This window comes from Bactrocera tryoni, chromosome 2 (assembly GCF_016617805.1).
Source record: "Bactrocera tryoni isolate S06 chromosome 2, CSIRO_BtryS06_freeze2, whole genome shotgun sequence".
Classification (NCBI taxonomy): domain Eukaryota; kingdom Metazoa; phylum Arthropoda; class Insecta; order Diptera; family Tephritidae; genus Bactrocera; species Bactrocera tryoni.
Genome location: NC_052500.1, coordinates 30,891,622 through 30,913,931, shown reverse-complemented (window position 1 = coordinate 30,913,931; position 22,310 = coordinate 30,891,622). Strand labels below are relative to the sequence as shown.

Genomic DNA, 22,310 nt, shown 5'->3' with positions numbered 1-22,310 from the left:
TTCTCCAATAAATTGTGGCAAACTCAATATACCCCATTCAGGTATAAAAATATATTGAATTGTAAGCTCGAGCTAATAAAGAAAACTCTTCAACAACAATAAATTTACTAATAGCTTAAATGATATTGTTGGATGGTAGTAGAATTCTAAACTGATAAAAAATGTTAAATTTGACGATTTTCCAGTTGATCACATCTAACTGTTTCCCTAAAGACAATCTCCGCCAACAGCTGTGTGTTTACACTAGCATTATCAAAATATGCTTCAATTGTAAAATACTTCATTAGGCATATCGATTGCCTTAATTACAACCAATAAAAATGCATATTTCTCATCTTTGGCACTCACGCAGTGTCATTTACAAATTTCTCCAAACAAACGTGGAAACAGAAAAAAGAAGAATACCCAAAACGGTTAACGAAACACAGATGTGTGCTGCGGTGGAATCGTGCCCTTTCAATAAAAATGTCATTACGGCTTATACGGCTTTGTCGTAGCAGCACCGCTTGTCACACACACACGCACACACGGTTACTTGGCGCATGCCACACTCAATTCCAAGCCGCAACGAAGCGCCTACCTGAGATTGCAGCATTACCGCTGTCACTCGGGGGAATTCAACGTTAATTCATATGTGGAATATCCCCGGGTTATTTTGTTGTTGCTATCGCAGCATAGTTGAAATGAATGTGTGTGTTGCTTATCACACGCGCAGTGAGGGAGCGTCTGCGCGAAGTTGCACACCTGGAAGCAATTCAACTGTCAGCTTGGCTAAGCCGCGGCAGAGGGTTGATGTTGTCAAAATATGGCAATCATTTTGGAATTTTAAATTGGGGAATTTCTGAAAGATGTCGTGTGTGATACAGCATGTACGTATAAATATTTATGTGTAAGAGAATATGTGAGAAATATTTTTTGTTTTAAATTAGGAAGAATTGAGATACCAATAAAGAAAACAATATGTATGTATAGATTTTAATAGAATATTTCAACTTTCAAGACTTGCATTCAGCTAGCCATGCAAGTTGAAGAAGAAGAAGGGGAATTAAAGTGCAGGGCTTCAGTGTTTCCACGTAGACTTTTACCCTTCTCTTGATATAATTAATTCAGCGCATAGTTTGCGCGCCCCAGCCAGCAATTTAGTGACCTTGGCGCATGCGCAGAGCAATACTTTTGTTGTTAACAACTTAATTTGCAGTTGTTGCTGAAGACTGGCAAAAAGGCGTTTAAAAAGAGCAAAAAAAGAAGAAAATGCTACTGATATATCTCCTCTGTTGTGTAAAAAGTAATATCAACTGCCTTGTAATTCCTTTTGAGCAATTTTCGTATTATTTTCTTGGAATCTGATACTTTTTCAGGCGAGCGACTGAAGTTTTTGTTGATTCTGGTGATGAAAGCTATTGATTATTGTGTAAATATTTGCATGCCAATAAGTGTGGGTATGAGTATGAGAAAAAATATGAAAAGGCGCGTCGAACGTTTAATCATTTAATAACTTCATTTATTTATAGGCGTTGAAATCGTAAGTGATTGTTGGTGCAGATATGCTAAACAAGACTGCCAAAATTTCTTAATAATGGCTTGTGATATTCCTTTCGGACGTGTTTTTGCACAACACTTTATTGGCACTTTTTCTTTCATATTTACGTATAAGAAAGTCTAAGTTCAACTTTGTTTTTACCGCAAATATTTTTCTTTTCACTTCCCACTTTGAATTCAGAAAAAACTTCGAAAAGTTAGTTTATTTGACCAAAACCAATTAACTAGCTACCAAAAATTCACTTTTCCATTTTCTGTGCATGAAACTTCGCAAATAACTTTGTTATCGAACAAAATGGAAAATTCAATCAAAAATCTGAAACAAACCTGATTTAATTTAGAAATACCCTGAACTTGCTTATGCGCAATAAATTGCAACAGTTGAACTGTATGTGTTGAAAGAATGTATACAGTGGCGAGCAAAACCACTGTACGCCACTTTGGCATTCTAAATTCTGTAAATTTTATACAAGTTGCGTTCCAAAATCAAAACAGAACAAATAGTTTTTTTAGGCAAAATCAATTTATTTTATTCAAAATAGTCTTCTTCTGTTTCAATACAGCTTTTTGCACGGTCCAAAAGCATGTCGAACGAGTGTTTTAGCTCGTTGGCTGGTATGGCCGCCAGTATGGCGGTGCAAGCTTTTTGAATGGCGGGGAGTGGTTAATGGTTAAAATGAGATTTTTGGTCAAATAATAATCTTAAATGATGTTCATCGAATGTTGGATTCTGAGCAATTTTTGGTCGTCAATCAATTTGTGCGGAACAAACCGTGCACACACCTTTCGTAAGCCCAAATGTTCGGTCAAAATGCGATAAATCCATGTTTTGAAGATGTTCAATTCCATTTCCATGAATTCCAATGATGATTTCGTCTGAATTTTGATGAATTCACGCGCAGTTTCGATGGATTTTCGATTGGCCCAAATGTTGATCGTCATTTATGTCCTCACGACCACTTTGAAAACGTTGAAACCACTCGTGCGCTCTGCTACGCGATAGGCAATCATCACCACAAACTTGTTTCGTCAATTGAAACGTTTCGGTAAAAATTTTACCAATTTTAAAACAAAATTTAATGTTGGCTATTTGTTCGAAGCTCATTTTCGCACTGATAACACAAACATACTGACACTTAAAACTCACTAACTTCTCTTCCAATCAATGAAATGTCATGAAATTCTCACTAGACAATTGATAAAGATATAAGATTCTAACGCACCAGTCGACATATTGATGGCGCTACCAGAGGGCGCCACCAGAGGGCGCAAGATTCAAAAAGTTTATTGTTTACTTTGGAACGCACCTTGTAGCTATAGTTTACAAAGACTCTTTATAAAACAAGGAAAAATTTTAATTTCGGTTACACCGATATTATAATACCCTTCACAGTTTCAAGTTTTGTTACAAGAACTTGATTTTGACCGGCTAGTTCGTAAAGCAGCAACATGCTATGGTAGCCCGATTTGAAACATTCTTTCGTAGATTGTATTATTGACTTGGAAAACAATTCATACGAAATTTTCTTTAAATACTTTTTCAAATACAAAAGTTATACAGACAAATATTTAATTACAATTGTCAGTTCGAATAACAGGAATAAGCTATAGTAGTACGATATCGGAGATTCTGACAAATAAGCAGCTTCTTGGGCAGAAAAGGAGAGCGTGTACAAAATTTCGATATCTCAAAAACTCACTAGTTTGCGTGTATATATAGACAGACGGACGGACAGTTTGACAGACAGACTGATTTAGGGAAATTGACTCAACTCGTATTGCAGTTCAGTCAGATGTATGTGGGACTTAGCTCTTAAAAAGTTCCAAGAATATCCGACTTTTTCGAGCCCAATTTTGTTCCGTGATGATGCCACATTTTGGGCGATGAGCAACCTGAAGAGATTCAAGAGCTGCCTTTTCATTCGTCAAATACAACGGTTTTGTGTGGTTCGAGGGCCGGTGGAATCATCGGTTCATATTTCTTCAAAAATAATGCCGGTAAGAACGTAACTGTCAATGTCGACTATGATGGTGCAATGATAACGGACTATTTGATTCCTAAAATTGAAGCCCATAATCTAGGCGACATTTGGTTTAAACAAGATGGCGCCTTTTCCCACACTTGACATCATTCAATAAATTTGTTGAGTAAACACTTGGGTGAGCAGATACTTTCACGTTTTGGGCCGGTCGATTGGCCACCAAGATCGTGTGATATTACACCGTTAGTCCTTTTCCTGTGAGGATATGTAAAGTTCGAAATCTAGAATTTACTCATCGCTAGTTACCAATCGAAATGCTCGAACGACTCGTCGATACTTGAACTGAATGAATGGACCATCTGAGTCGCGGCCAATATTTGAAAGTGATAATCTTCAAAAAATAAATGCCAAAGAATATTCTTTCGAATGATAATAAATATTCCCCATTAAATTTGAAGTTTCTGTGTTCACCCTTAAAATTAATAATTCAATTTATGGAAAGCTTTTTTTCCTCGTTCTTAATTGAACACTGTTATTTTTGTAAACATAACTGTATATATCCACCAATTTTTCGCCAGATACAATATATTTAATTTTTCATTTCATTTATTTCAACACAATAGACAAGACAAGAAGCCAGTGTGATGTAGACATTCGTAAAATTTTCCACTACACTGTATTTATACACAGCATCTATGTGAAACAAGGAACAAAGAGTGTTCGTATGCCTTACTGGCGGAACTGTTTATATCTATACATGTAGTAAGAAGTGTGGTCAAAACCATACATATATACATATTCGCATATATTCATATAGCATACACTTATGTATGTACAGACGAGTACCTATATAAAACCCTGACAATCAAAAACACCGCACGCCAAAGCTAACGTACTAGAGCTGTGAATGTGAAGGAGGCGGCAGTAATGGATAGGGCAGAATTTTTTGTTGCTGTTGTTCGGCTTGTTTCGTATAGTGTAGTGTTGATCAATTGGCGCATTGCCAAAATCAATATTTTTGCATTCATGCACTGTGCGCCCGTGTGCGGCGTGGCAAGTGCCAAATTGCAAAGTGCATTGAACCAGGGTGCAATACGCCATTTACAGCGTACAACCGTTGTAAACTATAAACAGTGTAGGTATGTGTGTGTCTGTATGTGTTTATGGACATGCATTGATTGTTAAACACATATACATATATACTTATATTGGAAAGACACGGACACGCAAGTGGTTCAATAAACTGATGGGAGCGCCAATATGCAGTAGTGCACACACGCATACATACATACATTGCAGTATATGCTGTTCGGATTAAGTTATTTGCATTGTTTTTCAGCTGATTCCTCATGAGACAACACCCACCGACCCGGCGAAGGGTGAGCCACTGCGTGCGGATTTCGGCAAAGTAGCGTCAAGGTTAAAGTATGCAATGGAACTGGCAATTCAATGCAACGGTTTCAAAGGCAACTGATGTGCACCCTCATGCGCGTATGTAAGGAGTGGGTTTGCACTTAGTATTGGTTTTGTCTGTCATTCATTTATAACAATCTGCGACAAAGTTGACAACTGTTTCACAGGCGACCTCTTTAATCAGGCTAGGGTTTAATGCGTACGCACGTTTTTCTCAGTATGAGAAACGAAAGGACATATATTTGATGTATATATGTATGTACATATATTTTGTATACGATCTGCTCCTTCAGACATCGATCTAACATTTTGCATACTTTCTTTTCTTCATTTTCATCATTTGCTGGTACGACCCATACAAACAGACGAATCAAAGTTAAGTCACTCTATGAAAAAACTTTTTATTGACGACGAATTTCTCACAAACTATTTTCAAAGCCAACAGTGCAATCTCCGAAGGAATTGTTCAGATCAGACCACAAGCATTTAGCTGACATATGTACAAACTGAATAATCAAAATCGAGGTCTTGTAAAGAAAACTTATTTTCTCGACGAGAGCTCCTCACGAAATTTGGCAAGGACTTTTTTCCAAAGCAGCGCTAAAACGTCTGCAGAATTTGTTTAGTTGCGATCACTATAGCATTAAGTGGCCATACTCTTCCATCAAAAGCAAATTTGTTGAATGAAATCTTCTGCAGCATATGAATGGTATTATACCTTTGGTATAACGGAGGTTCCCGTGCTTTCTTGTTTTTGACTGATGTTTCACATTTGAGATATTTACAAGCAAAAAAAATTGTCCGAAATCAGGAAAAAAAAAACCTGGTAACATTGCAGAAAATAGTTATTTTATTTGAATGCGAAACTTCTATATCTCTTGTGGAGAGTTCAACACATAAACCTTGTTGCTACTTATACTTTTACATATGTATATTAATAAGAAAGAAGCGTCTCAGATAGCGAGCAAGAGAATTGCGAATTGCAGAGACCAACGTCTACCAAACAGCAAAATCTAATTCGAAACTCGTTCTGAATCTTATTTTAGTTCGATAAACAACCTAAATAGAAGACTGTCAAGTAATCCGTTCCCACGACAGTCGGGTCTAAGTAACCGGAACGGACCTGGATATTTATCCGGCCGAGAACTGTCAACTCGGCACCATAACTGCCAAATAATATTTTATTAAACCAACAAAGATCTGCAGCGAATTTCTGATATAATGCTTTTTGTTGAAATATTACTCATCTGTCTATACTATTACTCATCAGTCAGTAGTCAGTATTATATTAAAGCAAAATATTTTTTCTGAATAATTAAAGAAAGTTGCACTAGGTAAAGAGCTATATAAATTGTAAAAATGTTTTCCTTATTGTCAAAAAGTATTACGAAAATATTAGATTCTTTTTATTGATAATGCTGAATACCCAAAAACAACAAAAGTTTAAAAGTTAGTTTCCACTTTTCATTTTGTGGCATTATTTATATTGATTTCTGATTAATTTTTTTTAAAGAAAGAGCAAACGACGACAAACTCTAAAATCCCAGACAAATCCTCTATACTTATCCCAAATAAGAAAGGAACGACGAAGCACTTGTTGAAGGGAAAGAAGTTCAAACGTCCCTTACCTTAATGCTTTATTACTTTACACCGTACCTTTGGCACATCCGCCGCATTTATCTGTGTCGCCACAACTCGTCGAGATCATTGAGACATTTCGCTTGCAACGCTTCCTGCAGCGATACAATCACCACCAAACCACCACCATTTGTCGCTTCTCCCCTTCTTAAGGTTTTCCTATAAATCTACAGTGAGTGGAGGACAACCCCACCTTCATACGTTGCAGTGCGGAACACACACTCTCTCACAACACGATGTCTCCGAATTCGTCTTCTCACAAACAATTTACCTCATTTCACCGTTGATTTTTTTCAATTATTTTCCTTATTTGCCGTTATATTTACTTTCGTGCATTCGCATTTCTTTCGCAAGCAGGATACGCACACACTTGTAAATCAACCGAAACTGCGCGCGAACAAACACATACATTAACAAGGAAAACAAGCATTTCAACAGCCTCTCCCCAGTTGGAATGGGCTGCGACCAACTGTGCACTCTGGCAGTTCATACTACGCGAGTGTGTGTATGTTCACTCATACATATGAATGACTCATCACTTCCAACAACACACATATGTATGTACATCTACTTATGTTGTTGCCGTTGGTTTGGCTCTTTGTTGTTGCTGCTTGTTTTTCCTTTGTCGGCTGCATCAGCGTGAGGGCAATCACCCGTCAGTGTGCGCATCGTTATTCTCGTCTATCCTCATTTCTCCCCTCGAACACAGTCGACTTGCTAAATCGTACCCGCACCCTGGTTTCTAACCCGCTTCAGCCTCCCTTGTTTATTGCTTTGGTTGCCACTTTAGGTGAATTCTCAGTTTGCTTTTGTGCTTTGCGCTTTGTCTACTGTTTTCCACTTTTCCTTTTGGGGTTGCGTTTTTCTATTGATTTTTTCTTTATTTATTTAAATTGTATGCTTGTTTTCCATTGTTGCCTTTTTCAGCATTCTGCATACCGTAGATAGCGCTTGGCAGTGCAACGCAAACAACAGCAACTTGTGTCAGAATTGTACGAAAATCGTCCACGAGCCATTGCCAGATTAAGTCGAAATGACTGCATGCTCTAGGTTGTTGCGAACCTGTTGGTTTAAAAGTGCATTCAACTCATGTTGATTGATTTCCCGCTTAGAGGTCGTCAATTTTGAATTCCTCAATAAGATATTCAAATCATATCGTAAATAAAGACTGTAAGAATTGACACAAACTTTCTCGACTTCCTAAGTCTTATACTTCACTTATATTCTGAGATATTTCTTTCGTTCTGATGCTATAAATTTTAGTTTGTTCGAATGGTAGAACTTGCTTCCTGTTAATTGAGCCAAGTCGATAAGTCTGTTTGCTGGTTTAAGCAGAAAAAATTTGCTAAGCATTTCTCTAGGAACTTAAAAAGATTAAGACTGTAAACTCAATGTTAATTCCCTAAAATCCATAAAAAAAAACTGATTTTGAGACTACTCTCGGCTAAGTGAATTTGTTGCTAGATTACTGAATATAATTTTATAGGAAGCAGTTAAACCGGTTTAGCAGTTAATCGCGAAAGCAAATTACTTAATATTGTTTTAGATTTATAGGCATTAAAGTGACTACGCATCAATATACATACAATGCTGTCTAGATCCGCATGTATCCTAGATCCTCTCTCTTTCTCTGGTTGAAAAAAATTGAGTTTGAAAATTTAAAATGTTGAAATTACCAAAGGCATCACAATAAGGCAGCAACGGTGGAAAACCTCAACCAGAGAACGGTGGACCCACAGACTAATCGCGGATAGATAGACAACATGGGGACCTAGACTTCCACCTAACACAAATACTGAGTGGACATGGAGGCTTTAGAAACTTGTATGTGTGTATTTCATATTCTATGATTTTTTAAATGTAAAATGAAAATAAAAATTTAACAATTAAGGAAGGTCTATGTTCAAGTATAATTCTCGCAAAGTAAAGTGATATACGGCATTTTATATACTATTTTTATTACAAGTAGGAAGTTATGCATCCATTATATAATGTCTACCGGAAGTTGGAAAATATTTATATTAATTATACGGAGGCTAGGGGAAGCATTGATTCGATTTTACTCACTTTTGTCACATGTGCATACTGTCATTTAACAAATATTCTCTTCGAACCTCAAAGATTGAGAGATATGTTCAGAAATAAACAAGTCATTTGCTTGTTTGATTTGTATACTGTAAATTGAAAGAATCAGATGGAACTTAAACATTTTTGTATACGTAGGAGGAATGGCTGCTATTCGATTTCGCTAAATCGGATCTTCTTGAAACTTTTCAAGACCACGAAGCGATGTTGCTTGGGAAGGTCAAGCGGCTTCAGCTCTTGCACAAGCTGTATTTTGTACGCTTTCAATTTCCACACGTCAGTCCGAGTTGCTGCGAACGGCGCCGAGTCGACTCTCCACGGTCTTCGTGTTTACTCTCAGCTACGGCTGCTCTATTTCCTTCACTGCATGCTGGACGCGATCAATTCGGTCGAATGTTAACCAATAATGAATGCTGGGTATCAAGATGATTGACTGTGTTGCGAATAGAACGCTCAGTAGGCCGATTATGTTGACCATTAGTTGAGCGTAGTTCGAAAAATATATTCTTTACAAAACGTGAATTTTCGTAATAAGGTTGAACGAATTGAATTGAAATGTTTTTCAGACTTACGTTTTCCTGTGATAAAATGCCAAATAATACTAAATAAAAATAACATGACAGCTTGACACGACTCATGCTGTTCCCACAAAAGGCGATTGAAAAAAGTACTTTTGCTTGGATCCAAAATCGATCCTACTTGCACGTCTAAGGCAACAAAACGACCATAAATCTGTGTTATTTAACTATTCTTAGCGCCGTTTTCTCAATTTCAGGTTAAAAGTTAAGTTCTGGTTAACTTAACCAAGACTCCGTCTTTCCAATAATAATATAACCAATTTTTAACCAGAATCTTAACTGACAGATGGCTGCTAGTCGCACATTGAGAAACCGGCCTTTTTATTTCCATGTTTTGGTTAACATTTCAACTTTCCAAAGTAAAAAAGTCAACATACTATCAAAAGTAGACAATTAATTTTTAATTTTATCTACATAATAGGGTTTAATGTTTTCAAATTCGTTTTGTCGAAATACATATACTCGATAAACCAGTTAAAGATCTCTTAAGTATGTATATACATATGTTCGCATTTCTTATTTCACCTTTTTGAGCCAAAACCGACAATACGAAGTCCGACAAATGTTACCGTGGTAGAAATAAAATTGTCTCGCTTTAAAAAAAAATATAACAAAAATTATAACTGTGTGTGTGCACTCATTTGTGCTAGCCCCAGGTATGTGCGTGGCTACACATTTGCAGTTATTTGAAATATGTTTCAACTGCGTGGGTGGAATGCAGTTCAGCAAATGTTGCACGCAAAAAAGTGATATCAAATAACGAATTGAAACCGACAGCGGGAATGTAATCAAATACGAATGACACAAATTGAAGAGTTGCAATAATTTTTTGTTTTGCTGCATTTGCTAATGGCATAAAAACGAGTTTAAAATAATTAACGCACACAAAGGCCAGTATAACAGTATTTTTTTTTATTAACTCAAAAAAAGTTTGAATTTATGTTTTCACTTCTACTTTGTTAAACTTTTGCTTAATCGAATTTTTGTATTTGTGTTTAAAATTTAAAACTCGTTGTGTGCTTACGCACTCTTCACTTTCCAGTCGTTATTCGCTCCACATTCCAGCTTTAATTGACTACAATTAAAATTTATTAACTGCAATTGTAATTAAATGCAAGCGGGCAGGCGGACACTTCATAAACTTGCCTTTTTGTTCGTACCACTTTTTTAAGAATGAAAATTGAAGAAACGCTCTTCGCTTGCCTTCATAACGTATGCATGTGGATGCTTCGTGTGGCATGCTGACAAAGCCAAAGTTTAATTACCGCAGATTGCATATGAAATCCGTCCAAATTCAACCCACAACCAGTCGACAGAGTCGTTGATCAAGCTGCTTACGTCGCTGCTGCCTCAAAGACCCTTACATTCACATTTAACTTCGCAGCACTACCAACGCGCAATGCTCCTAATACCGCGGTTGCATGCCACATATGCTTACGTATGTATTTTTATGGCATATTGCATATAAATATCTTCGTTGTTGCACAACTTCAGCCGCAGCACCCATTCGGTTTGTTATTCATTCGATCTCGGCCGTTCTTTTTTGCATTCAGAATGACCGTGCGTAGTCGCTGTAATCTCTTCTCACCCTCGGATATTATTTCCTCCCCCCAAATTGGCCGCAGTATTTATCAACATTAAATGAAGAGTAAAATTCTCGCTGCATGATTAAGTCATTGGCACGCATTCAGCGGCAACCTCGTGCTCGTTGTTCGCATCTATGTTGTTATTGTCGTTGTATGCTCGTCTTTGTTGTTTGTCTGCAGCTTTGCTGTTGTTGCTGACTTTTTCCCTTCGCCCGTGTTTGTTTTGTTTATGTTGCTGCGGTCGGTGCACGTGGCTTACAGTGAACGGGCCTTCCATGTCCGGTTAGCACTTTCATCATCAAGTCTGCCGCCGCCACCACCACGGTCACCCACATCAGCACGATTCGCGCGCACACCAGGGTTCATCCATCTCGTTGCGGCTGCATGCATGCCAGTCCAAATGTGCGCTTCACTCACTTTCCTTGCATCCACAGCCTTTCACCCACTCACTGGCTGTTTGCCTTTGGTGGGCAAGCGCTCAGTTGTTTGTATTCAATTTTCAACCATCACCAATGGCAATACATTTATAATTTCGAAACATATACATATACATATGTATAAATATATATGTATATCTATATATAGTAACATGACTTCGTGTGCTTTTGTTTTGTGCGTGCTAAGAGTGTTTGTTGTTATTTGACATTGTTGTCGATTTAAATAGTCAGGATTCCATCATTTCCGTTGAAATTCTGCAAATGCCGTTTATGGTAATTGCCCGCATTGGTTTTAACTACTCACACTGCGTGCTCCATGTTGCTGTATATAATTGGAAAGTCGGTTCAGTCCGCCGACAGGGTCAAGTAATTTACATGTTTACATGCAAGTCTGTAGATATAAAATTATATATGAAATGGATTTAGATTCATTGTATGACGGTAGCGAGTACGTGTGGGAACATTTTTAGATTAAGTTTAACCCCATTCTATTATTAAACTGCGTTAGAGCTCTTTAATTAAATTATCTTCAGTTATTTTATTAAATTAAAAATGTAAATTTCAATATCCTATGTTCACTCTGACAGATTCTAATCGGCTTGCAGTTGTCGAAGTTGTTTAGAGAAAGACGGGAATGGAGTAGGATCAAATGAGCCTTTCTTCCTTGACTTTGACCCTTAAAATGCTGATAGTTCACACTTTCAATCGTCCAGTTCAACTAGCTGGAAGCGCACTGAAACGCTTAAGGGGTTACGTGGGTTAACGGGTTTCAAAAAATCTAAATATTTTATTGTCTTATTAAATTCTGCAACATCTCTAAAATATTGTCCTAAATTTTAAAATTGATCCGAGTATAAGTTTCGGAGATTTAGACTTGAGAACTTGTGCGCTTCAGGCAAGCTGGGCTAAGTGCGCCGTTTTTAAACGCGTTTTTCTCGAAACCTTGTTTTTGAAATCAGTCGGCAAGATTTCTCGAGAGCTACTCAACCGATCTTCATGAAATTTTACACAGGTCTTTGAGAAAAGATTATTTTCATTTACAAATATTTGAAAAAAATGTTGAGAAATTTTTATGGAAATTTTATTCTTTTTCTAAAAATGCCTGCCAAAAATTCAATTTTCAGTTTTTTCCTTCGTCCAAGTTCTATGTTGAGGTTATACACATATTTGTTTTTCTGTAGGTCCATGTAACCCCTTAAGCAGATATACTATAGCTTCTAGACACTCTACGGACGCTCAAACCTGACCTCTGACTTCACAAACGATTAGTCTTTGGCCATCTAAGGGTGAATGCATTTCGGGATCAGCCAAAAAATTTAAATTGAACTAAGTATGTACATATCAGACACTTGATTTTCTCAACTGTTCAATTGTACGATCATAACACAAACCCTACGTTGTCGGAAAGCTATTATCAAATAATTTCAATACAATTTCCCAAACCTTCGTTGCTATCGTAGTCGTGTTGTCGTATCGTTTCTGCTCAATGACGACATGTTACCAGAGTGCTTTGACAGAGAGCAACAAATGCTCCAAATTCTATAATAGCAGTCTTCGATTCGCCTTTTCTCTGCTCATTATCTTTGCTTGCTGCTCTCTTGTCAAAAAATTTCATGTAAAGCAACAGCAAAGTTTTCGAGTTGAATTTGTACCAGAGAGTAAGCGGATACCTTACAATATTTTTGTATATTCTAAATCAGTTATTGGTTAGTATGACAATCCTTTCTTTTTTTATATTTTAAACACTTAAGATTTGAAATCAATTATAGTAATCCATATTATATAAAACTAAAATAAAGCGTTATTGAAAATTTTTTAACGCAAAAAACTTTCTGCAATATTTCGCGTGCAACAGAAGACATCTTAAAGCAGGGTTATACCACAAGGGCTTCCCGTTTGTTTGAGCATCTGATTTAGTTTGTTCGTTTCGCTGGAAAGTAACACTTGGCGAGCTCATCCATATGATCAGCACTCTTGGTAAGTGAGTGGAAAAGAGACAGTATTAGTGGAAAAATACGTTAGAAGCTCGGATATAAAAGTATTTATCAAGGTAGTTTGGTTAAAATTCCAATGTATTGAAGGCAAACAAGAGAAAGACTAAAAAAGAAAAATCCTGATTAAACTGATTGTAGGTTTTTATAGAGAATTGAAACGTTATCAGCGAAGCTTTTTAAAAATTAATGAAATTTTACTGCATAGAACGCCATTGTATTATTTTAATTTATATATGTACTTATGCATTATTATAACACTTCTTTCTTTAAACAGACGATCTTCAGGCCTATATTCTGCTGTACTGACATATGAGTAACACTATATAAGACCATTTTTAAATTTCCCATGCTAACGAAGTCACTTATGTCATTATCAACCCACTATCGAATAACAATGCACTTCCTGCCGCTATACCCGCTTACATAAGAGCTCGCAGAAACCTAAATCCACGCGTAGATACTTCATATATGTATAAGCAAAAATTTACTCGATTGCCTGCTACGTAATTCAATAATATAAAATCGTGCAAATATTGCAAGTAAGGCAATACCTGCACGCATTTATGCGAATGTGCAGAAAATATGCGGCAGGAAAACAACAAAATCAATATGCAACAAATGACTATAATTTCGATAGTTATGAGCGGTGTAATCCAATAATTCGACGCCAATTACCACAAAAGCTCAAAAAATAACAATAAAAGAGCAAAAACAGCAACAGAAACAACACACAGTGTCATCAATGCCTCAGCATTCATCATAAGGCACGCGGAGACCGCCGCTGCAAGCGTTGAATTGAGAAAAACGTGGGAATTCATTGTTGCTAGTACTCGGTTTAAGATAATCACGATACCATATAGTAGATTCATACGCGTTAAACACAAATTTTTGAGGTCAATTGCTGTTGTTTTTTTATTTTTTTTTTAAGATAACAGATAAAATTTCTTAATATTATATGCAAATATGTGTATGTAGTAATTGAATTGTGGCACAAACTTCTGTTAAAATCGTTTGGATGCAGAAAGCGTCTACTAACAGGTATGGCTTGGTTTTGACAGCTCGTTAGGGCGATTTGACATGTCGCGTTTCACTTTGGTATCACCTCTGGAAATTGTTCAAGATTATTATGCAAATACATGTTCTCTAAAAAGAGCATTTACATAAAAACATTAATCGAAAAATCATCTTCTCAGAAGAGACCCATTTCGGACTTAATGACATTGCCAACAAATAAAACTGTCGCTGCTAGAGTGAGTCGAATCCCCATGTGGTTCAGAAAACACAAATGTATCGTCAAAATTGACCGTTGGTGCGGGTTGAAGTATATCGGCATTATCAGTCCTTCTTTCATTCCAAATGAGACAGACAATGTCCGCTACCATCTTCAGCGGTCGTTATAACGCGATGTTCATCGATTTTTTTTCGGAATTTGGTGAAATTGACGCGGATGATCTATCCAATAAGACGGTGCGCTATCTCATGTTTTCACGCAAGGGTGCAAAATTTGGCGACTCGTTCATTTAAAGAAATGACCCAGTAAATGGTCGCCAAGATCATGCGATTTAACGCCTCAAGATTAGTTTCATTCGGCTATAAATTTGTTGAAATCATAAATGACATAAAACTATCTGCATAAGAATTAAAAACACATTGTGATCATATTTTAGTGTTTCAGACTGTCTGTTTTAGTACGTGATATCGAATGAATGCTGGAACTGTAATTTTGCTTTGAGTATTTTCCAATTTAGTTAATTCAGGTTTGACTATGGGAAGATGGGTCAACAAGAGAGCCTCCAAGAGCCTCGGTTAAAAACATAATACGATCTTGAAATAAAGGGTGATTCCTTGTAAAAAAAAAAACAAAAAACACAGAAGCTTCTAATTTAATGAGGAATGTTTGTACCATTCAAAAAAATATTTTTTGGCATCTTGAGATATTTATCGTGATGTCTTGCTCCAAGGCCTGAATCGAAGCGAGATTGTCCGCATAGACTGTAGACTTTTCATATCCCCACAGGGAAAAGTCTAACTGCGTGATATCACACGATCTTGGTGGCCAATCGAGGGGCACAAAACGTTAATTATCTGCTCACTGAAGAGTTCCCGCAATAAATTCATTGATTGAAGCGATGTGTGCGAAGTGGCGACGTCTTCCTGAAACCAAATGTCGCCGAGATCACAAGCTTTAATTTCAGGAATCAAATATTCGGTTAACATGGCGGGACGGTTATGTTCTCACCGTTTGAAGAAATATGAACCACGGGCCCACAAAAAACACCAAATCGTTCTTACATATAACTTGAGCTAAAAATCTCTGAACAAAAGTTGCTTCGAAAATTTCTGATCTTCCCGGAATTTTTCAAGAGCCCATGCAGGGAAGCGATGTCGCTTGAAAAGGTCGAGCGGCTTCAGTTCTTGCACAAGCTGTATTTCGTACGCTTTCAATTTAAAATCTCGACAATAATGCGCCAAGTCTTTCCATACGTCAGTCTGAGTGACTGCGAACGCCGAATCTACTCTCCACGGTCTTCGTGTACACTGTCAGCTACGGCTGCTAGAGTGTTATATTGTTTTCACTGCGTGGTAGTCTTGGTCTATTCGGTCGAATATTATGCAATAATGAATGCTGGGTCTCAAGATGGGTGATGGTGATGCGAATAGTACATACAAGGTGCTGTTTGCAATTACAGTGAGCGTTTAACAGTTTGTTTCGTGATCGGGACGCTTAATCTACATATGGAACTGAACTTTGAGCATCGGCTTGAATTCATACATTTATATTTCAGTATTAAAATTAGAGTTCTTGCTGAAACCAGTTTCTTATTACGTGTACATATAACAGGCTATATTAGGTGTATTAGTTTGTAAAACCCAGAAGAAAAGATTATATAGATTAAAAATATAAATGACCTGAGTTGATTTGTCTGTCAGTATGTACACTTTTATATATATGTCAGTATATACCCGTGTTCAGATTAAGTTGTACACATAGTTTCTATAGCAAATGCTCTTGTGAAGGATGTAGCTTTTTTCTCGTTTCTTTTATGTACCATACTCTTGTTTAAATACGATTTCTTTGAGAAAAATTAAAATGTATTCCCCACAACTCAGCATTAAATTGATGTATCGCTGACACATTGCGGCGACCCGTAAAAACGCTAGCGTCGTAATTGTGTGGCATTCGCGTTGGCAGAAACATGATTGGCAACGAGCTAATGGCCCGAACAAGGGAAGTGCAGGTCTCTGGTGCGCAGTTCAGCTGCGACTGAAAGACTGTGTCGCAATGAATGCACAAGTACTAATTTGTTACTGGTTTTTCTTTTGTTTTGATTCCGCTTCTGCACGCAACAAAAACGCGTAGCACATCGGACATCAAAGCCCATTGCAGAAGTGTTAAATGTGAAAGCAGAAAAAGTTCACATCAATCGATTTCCTTAACCAATTTCCACGGTACTTTGCTGCCAAGTGCTGGCAAACAGTCGTTGAGTGCCTGAATATGCAACATGGCATAGTTTGTTTTTGGAATTTCTTGTTCACTTCAAGCCTATAGGCGTACACTTGTATGGGTCCTTTGATATTGGAATGTGTTTGCACTTGTTTGGGGGTGTGCTCTTTTGCCGTCGACCCAGTCGAATGCACAGACCGGCTGTCAGTGAACCAGCTAATGCTGCAAACTTTCATGTATGCAGACTCATTGGTGGCATAAACAAATATAGTGCTGCATTTAGCTTTGGCTTTGCAATTGCCTCGTGGTGCGATATGCGCATAAGCTGTCACTTTATACTGCTATACTTCCCCCTTCATACCGCGTGTTGCGCTTGTTTTCGAGCATTGCATGCGTGTTGCACAATGAAACCTTATTGTGCACCAGCACATCACTCATTCATTACATTTTGCATTGCGGCCTTGTGACAGCATTTTTGAAGCGAGCGGAGGAAAGGCCGCACTGTATTCACTTGTACCGTTGCCACATTATGTCTACCATCTGCATGTAGTGGCAACGCACTGCAATGACACTCTTTTTTGCTTATTGCACTTTTTGCTCGTTGCAGTTGTTGACGTTACTTTGTGTACCATTGCAGTAAATTTGCGCGGTAATCCAGTCAGCGGCTAGCTATGGAACGGAAGTGGGACCACACCAATAGTTATGCCCTCAACAGAGTATATTAGGTTTGTCACAAAGTCTGTAACACCCCGAAGGAAATCTCGGAGATCCACTAAAATATATGTACGTATATATCATATCATCACGAATTTAGTACGAATTATTATCAAGACAATGCTACAATATAATAAGAAAATTTTCATATCGGACCATTATATAATATAGCTGTCATACAATATGTACGATCAAAATCGAGTTTTTGTATGGCAATCTCTTTATTTTTGTGAAGGGTATTATAGCTTCGGTAAAACCGAAGTTAAAGTTTTCTTTTGTTTTTATTTGTGTTCGTGTGGAAGTGGAATGATAATCCAATATGTATAACTGTGAGACTTTTGAGAGAAAAGTAGACATAATTTGATTTACACAAACTTAATTAAAAGTCAAAAGATATTCGTGTATCGAATTATTTATTATTGTTTTCCAGAATTTTCAAACATAGCTTTCCAAAACTTCTTATATTGCCTGCTTTAAAGATTTAAGGAATCGAAAATAGAACGACTTTGCGCATATTACGTAGAAATCTTAAATTGGATGCGTTCAAAAACAAGCTTGTGCAAGAACTGGAGCCGCTGGACCTTCCCAAGCGTCATCCTTTTGCTCTATGGGCTCTTGAAATGTTCCAAGAAGATCCGACGTTTGTTCAGCGATGAAGCACATTTCTGTCTCAATGGGAATGTAAACAAGCAAAAATACCGCATTTGGGGTGAAGAGTAACCTGGAGAGATTCAAGAGCTGACATTTCATTTAGAAAAAACATCGGTTTTATGTGGTTTGTAGGCCAGTGGAATCATCAGTCCATATTTCTTCAAAAATAATGCCAGTGAAAACGTAACCGTCAATGGTGACCGTTACCGCGCCATGATAACAATTATTTAATGCCTGAAATTAAAGCTCGTGATCTCAGCGACATTTAATTTCAACAAGACGGTGCTACTTCCCTCACATCGCAAACAATCAATGGATTTATTGAGAGAACACTTCGGTGAGCATGTAATTTCACGTTCTGGGCCGATCGATTGGCCACCAAGATCATGTGATATCACACCGTTAGACTTTCTTCGGAAAGGATATGCGTAGTCTAAAGTATGTGCAAATATCTCGCTTCGATTCAGGCCTTGGAGTAAAAGATCACGCCTGTCATTTACCAGTCGAAATGCTCGAACGATTCATCGTAAATTTAACTCATCGGATGGAACATCTGAGACGCAGCCACGGCCAATATTTGAAAGATATAATCTTCAAAAATTAAATTACGAAGTTTTTCTCTTAAAATAACAGGAACCTCGAATTGGATCACCATTTACTCCACTTCCAATATTTTATTAGAGTCTATACAGTACATGTTAACATTCGAACTTTTATAATAAAATAAAATTACACTTATAAGTAGGTGCTATTGATAACAGTGTGGAGCAAAAATATTTATATGCACTTTCTATATTTTTACATCATCACTAATAATTATTTGCAAACAGTAAGACAACTGCCTGAATTGGGGCGCTTGAATTCTTAAAGCGCCAGCATCAATTGAGGTTAAACTGTTTCACTCCGCTGCAAAACCGCGCAATTTGTGGCGTTGAAGCTATCAGCCAATCAAATGTCCCAGAGATCAATTGTTGGTGGGGTTATCATTATTGGTGGCATTGCGAATGAGATGCGGCTATTTTGCGGTCAGACACAAATGCTTGGACATTGAGGCAAAAAGTCAATATATTTTAATGCGTTCCTGTACGTGCGTAAAATTCAATTTCAACTGGAAAATTTAAAAATTGCACCATAAAAGATTAGTTTAAGGAAGATTGTCGGCAGTGAATGGTAGGAAAGCCTTGTACTGGGGCTGGAACGCACTTTTGATTAGTGCTGTCAAATTATATAAAACAAACAATTTCACAGCTTTCGCTGGCGTTGAACAGACACTGAATGATGATACTTTAATTTTACACTGGAACTAATGGAAACTTAGACTCACTTTATTCCAATGTTAAGCATGTTTTTTATTTCCACTACAATACACTAAATAGAAAAAAATTAAAAAAATTATATAACAAAAATAGTATTAGGTACATAACTAAGCTCTCGCCGCTTTTTTTTAATGAAACTGCAATTTTATGTTAAGGAAATGGTTCTTCTACTTTACTGGCGTAGAGACTGCTTACGCAGTTATTGCTGAAGGGGATACAACAGCCTCGGATGAGATTTATTACGTTTGCTGTGATCGTCATCAAAACTGGGGTAACTCTTCCAAGTCTGCTGTTTCCTTATCATTGGGTGGTATTTTTACGTGGCGTATCTCAAACCCTGCGCACAATCCTGGGGAGGGATGGCTTGCATTCTCACTTCAGTTCGCTTTCAAACCGATATTCTTTGGCTACCCAGAGGATCTTGGTCTAAGACCAGTAGTCGTGAGCTGCTTGAGCCATATGAATGGCAATCAGAGAACTTTCTTCACTTGCGTGAACTTCAACACATGACTGCACTGCTCTATGAAATGGTTACAAATGAATTAAACGAAGTGTCCATGGCTAGTCATCCCATCCTACCGTCAATACCATTTCCGTAAAACTGTTCATCTTGTGATGCCATTCAAGTATCAAGCCAGTTTTCGCGGTCGTCTTGTGAGTGCAGCTGCTTCTGAGCCAGACCACGTGCCATCGAATGAAATAAATAATAATCGGACGGTGCAATATCCGGGAAATTTTTAGTTTCCAAGTGGGTTTTAACGACTTTGGCGCGGTGAGACCGAGCGTTGTCACATAGCAGAATAACTTTTGGGTGTTTTTTCAGTTATTGAGTTTCTTCCAGCGCTTTAGTCACTTTTAAATGACTTGGTGAGTGACTCGCAATGCTGAAGCAAGCGCTTTTTACTTGTGACATGGTTCCTCATCGAGCAACGTCTTCAATTCACCGTCTTTGGTCGTTAAAATCGAATTGCTGTGCTTCAGCTGCCGACTTCTTTGACTGAGAGAAGGAAACATATTCGCCCAATCAAAAACATATGACACATAAACAATATCACTAATGTGGAGATGCAGTATATTTTACAAATGTCCAGGTTAAGTTTATCACATTTTTGATATATCATAAACCGATCACCACTAACTGCTGGAGCCATCTATTGACAAACAATGGGAACTTAGTTGCGCACCTAATAAAGTCAAATAATTGATATTAAACCGAAATTATGGAAATAAAGGATATAGATAGTACATTAAAAATTAATAAGCATAAAAGTTATAGCAAGTCTACGCTCCATCTACAGTACACATTACTGCCACCACGTCACTGTTCGCTTGCTGAAGCACACAATATTTCCTTAACACGCGCTACCAAATACACACAGACATACACAACAGACATACATTGGTTTGAGGAAAATAAAAAACAGAAAAAGGAGCAACATTGGCGAAAAAAGTGAGGAAAAATTACTATAGCAAAAGGAGAGTTCTGCCTTCTTTGCTCAGCCACCCCAAAAGCTGTGTAGAAACCACGCGCGCTCAACCCCATGTGCTGGCATGCGCCATGACAAAAGGTGTCTTTGTATTGGCGCACACTTGTTTTTTCTGCATTTTTTTGTACACTTCAACGGCACAGTCTGGGTGGTCGCGTTGTGTGAGTGCGCCTCTAGTAGGGGCGGTTAAAGTTGTGTGGCCAATGCTGCCGAAACCACAGCTTAACGAATGTGATAAGAAGCAATCGATCGATTTTCGCTTCGATACATAGATACATATTTACATACATGTATATGAGCGGAACGGCACTACGAATGCGATAACAATGGTAAACGTAAATTAGTCTAGTAGTGGTAGTAACTTGTCGCACATCGCCTAAAAGCAGACTACGTTGGAAATGCTAAGTCTCACGCTCTCAGCAATTAGACTGCTGCTGCGGTGAAAGCCGACGAGCACAATGAGTGAAGAATTATATTGAGCGAAAATTGGTGTACGTGTAAATGCGAGAGCGCCGTTGGGCATGTATTTGTCTAAGGTGTGTTAATCTCGGCGAAAAAGCTACAACCGACTGCTATGCTGCGTCTTTGCTGGCGTACAATTTTTGAACATTTTCATTATTAAACAAAAATATTTAATGTGAAAATTAAAAAATAGAAAAAAATCTAAAATTATTTAGTAATTTAGAACTGTTTTTTTAGATTGTAGCAAGTTGAACTTCTGTGCTTTGAAATGCCTGCAACGCTACCAACCGCTCGCGTCTGCCCACCCACTAATTGCGCCGCAATATTATGCGCTAAAGCACTGGGACCACCGAAAGACCACTTGTTCTCGACATATCCATTTGGGCCAGACACTGATATTAGCAATAATTACGTACAATTACTATTTTCACTACTTACTCTTTTCAGTTTGTATCCTCACACAGGCCGCTAATCCGAATTATTGATTTTTGCGTTTTAATCCACTGGGAGTAGAGCGTGTGTATCAAAAACTGATTTGCTGTATATTTGTATTATTTTTTCATAGTAAAATCTTTGTATTTCACAAAGCACAAATTTAAAATTTTGAAAAACTTTCGCCAAAAAGAAATTGTTTGCATGTATGTATGTATTTGATTTCCTTTTGCATACAATAGAGAATTTTTTCTTCTATATCCTTAGGGTACTACCACTAATACATATTCGTTGTACACATATACACAATACACTTTACGCGTTGGCTTACGCACACATGCACGCGCTGGTGCTGAACTGAAGTTTTCCTTCCGTCGTATACTAGGTACACACACAAAAAATGGCAACTTGGCTATAAGCAAATTTTCATGACTTGACTCGCTTTCAATCTAAATTTTCAATTGCAATTTTTTCGCTTTCAAACACTTTTTTCTGAACTTTTTCACAATTATTACACTTATACACTTAGAATACTTGCTATTATTTACATT

General features: G+C 37.5%; 1 protein-coding gene across 1 annotated transcript in view; it reads right to left on the bottom strand.

Moving 5' to 3' along the window:
* Window positions 1-21,892, bottom strand: part of LOC120767748 (neural-cadherin-like) — a 34,874-nt gene extending 12,982 nt beyond the window's left edge. Inside the window, exon 1 of the mRNA XM_040093963.1 lies at window positions 21,766-21,892. The gene's annotated coding sequence lies outside the window, so the exon portion shown is untranslated. The remainder of the gene's footprint in view (window positions 1-21,765) is intronic.
* Window positions 21,893-22,310: the final 418 nt, after the last annotated feature.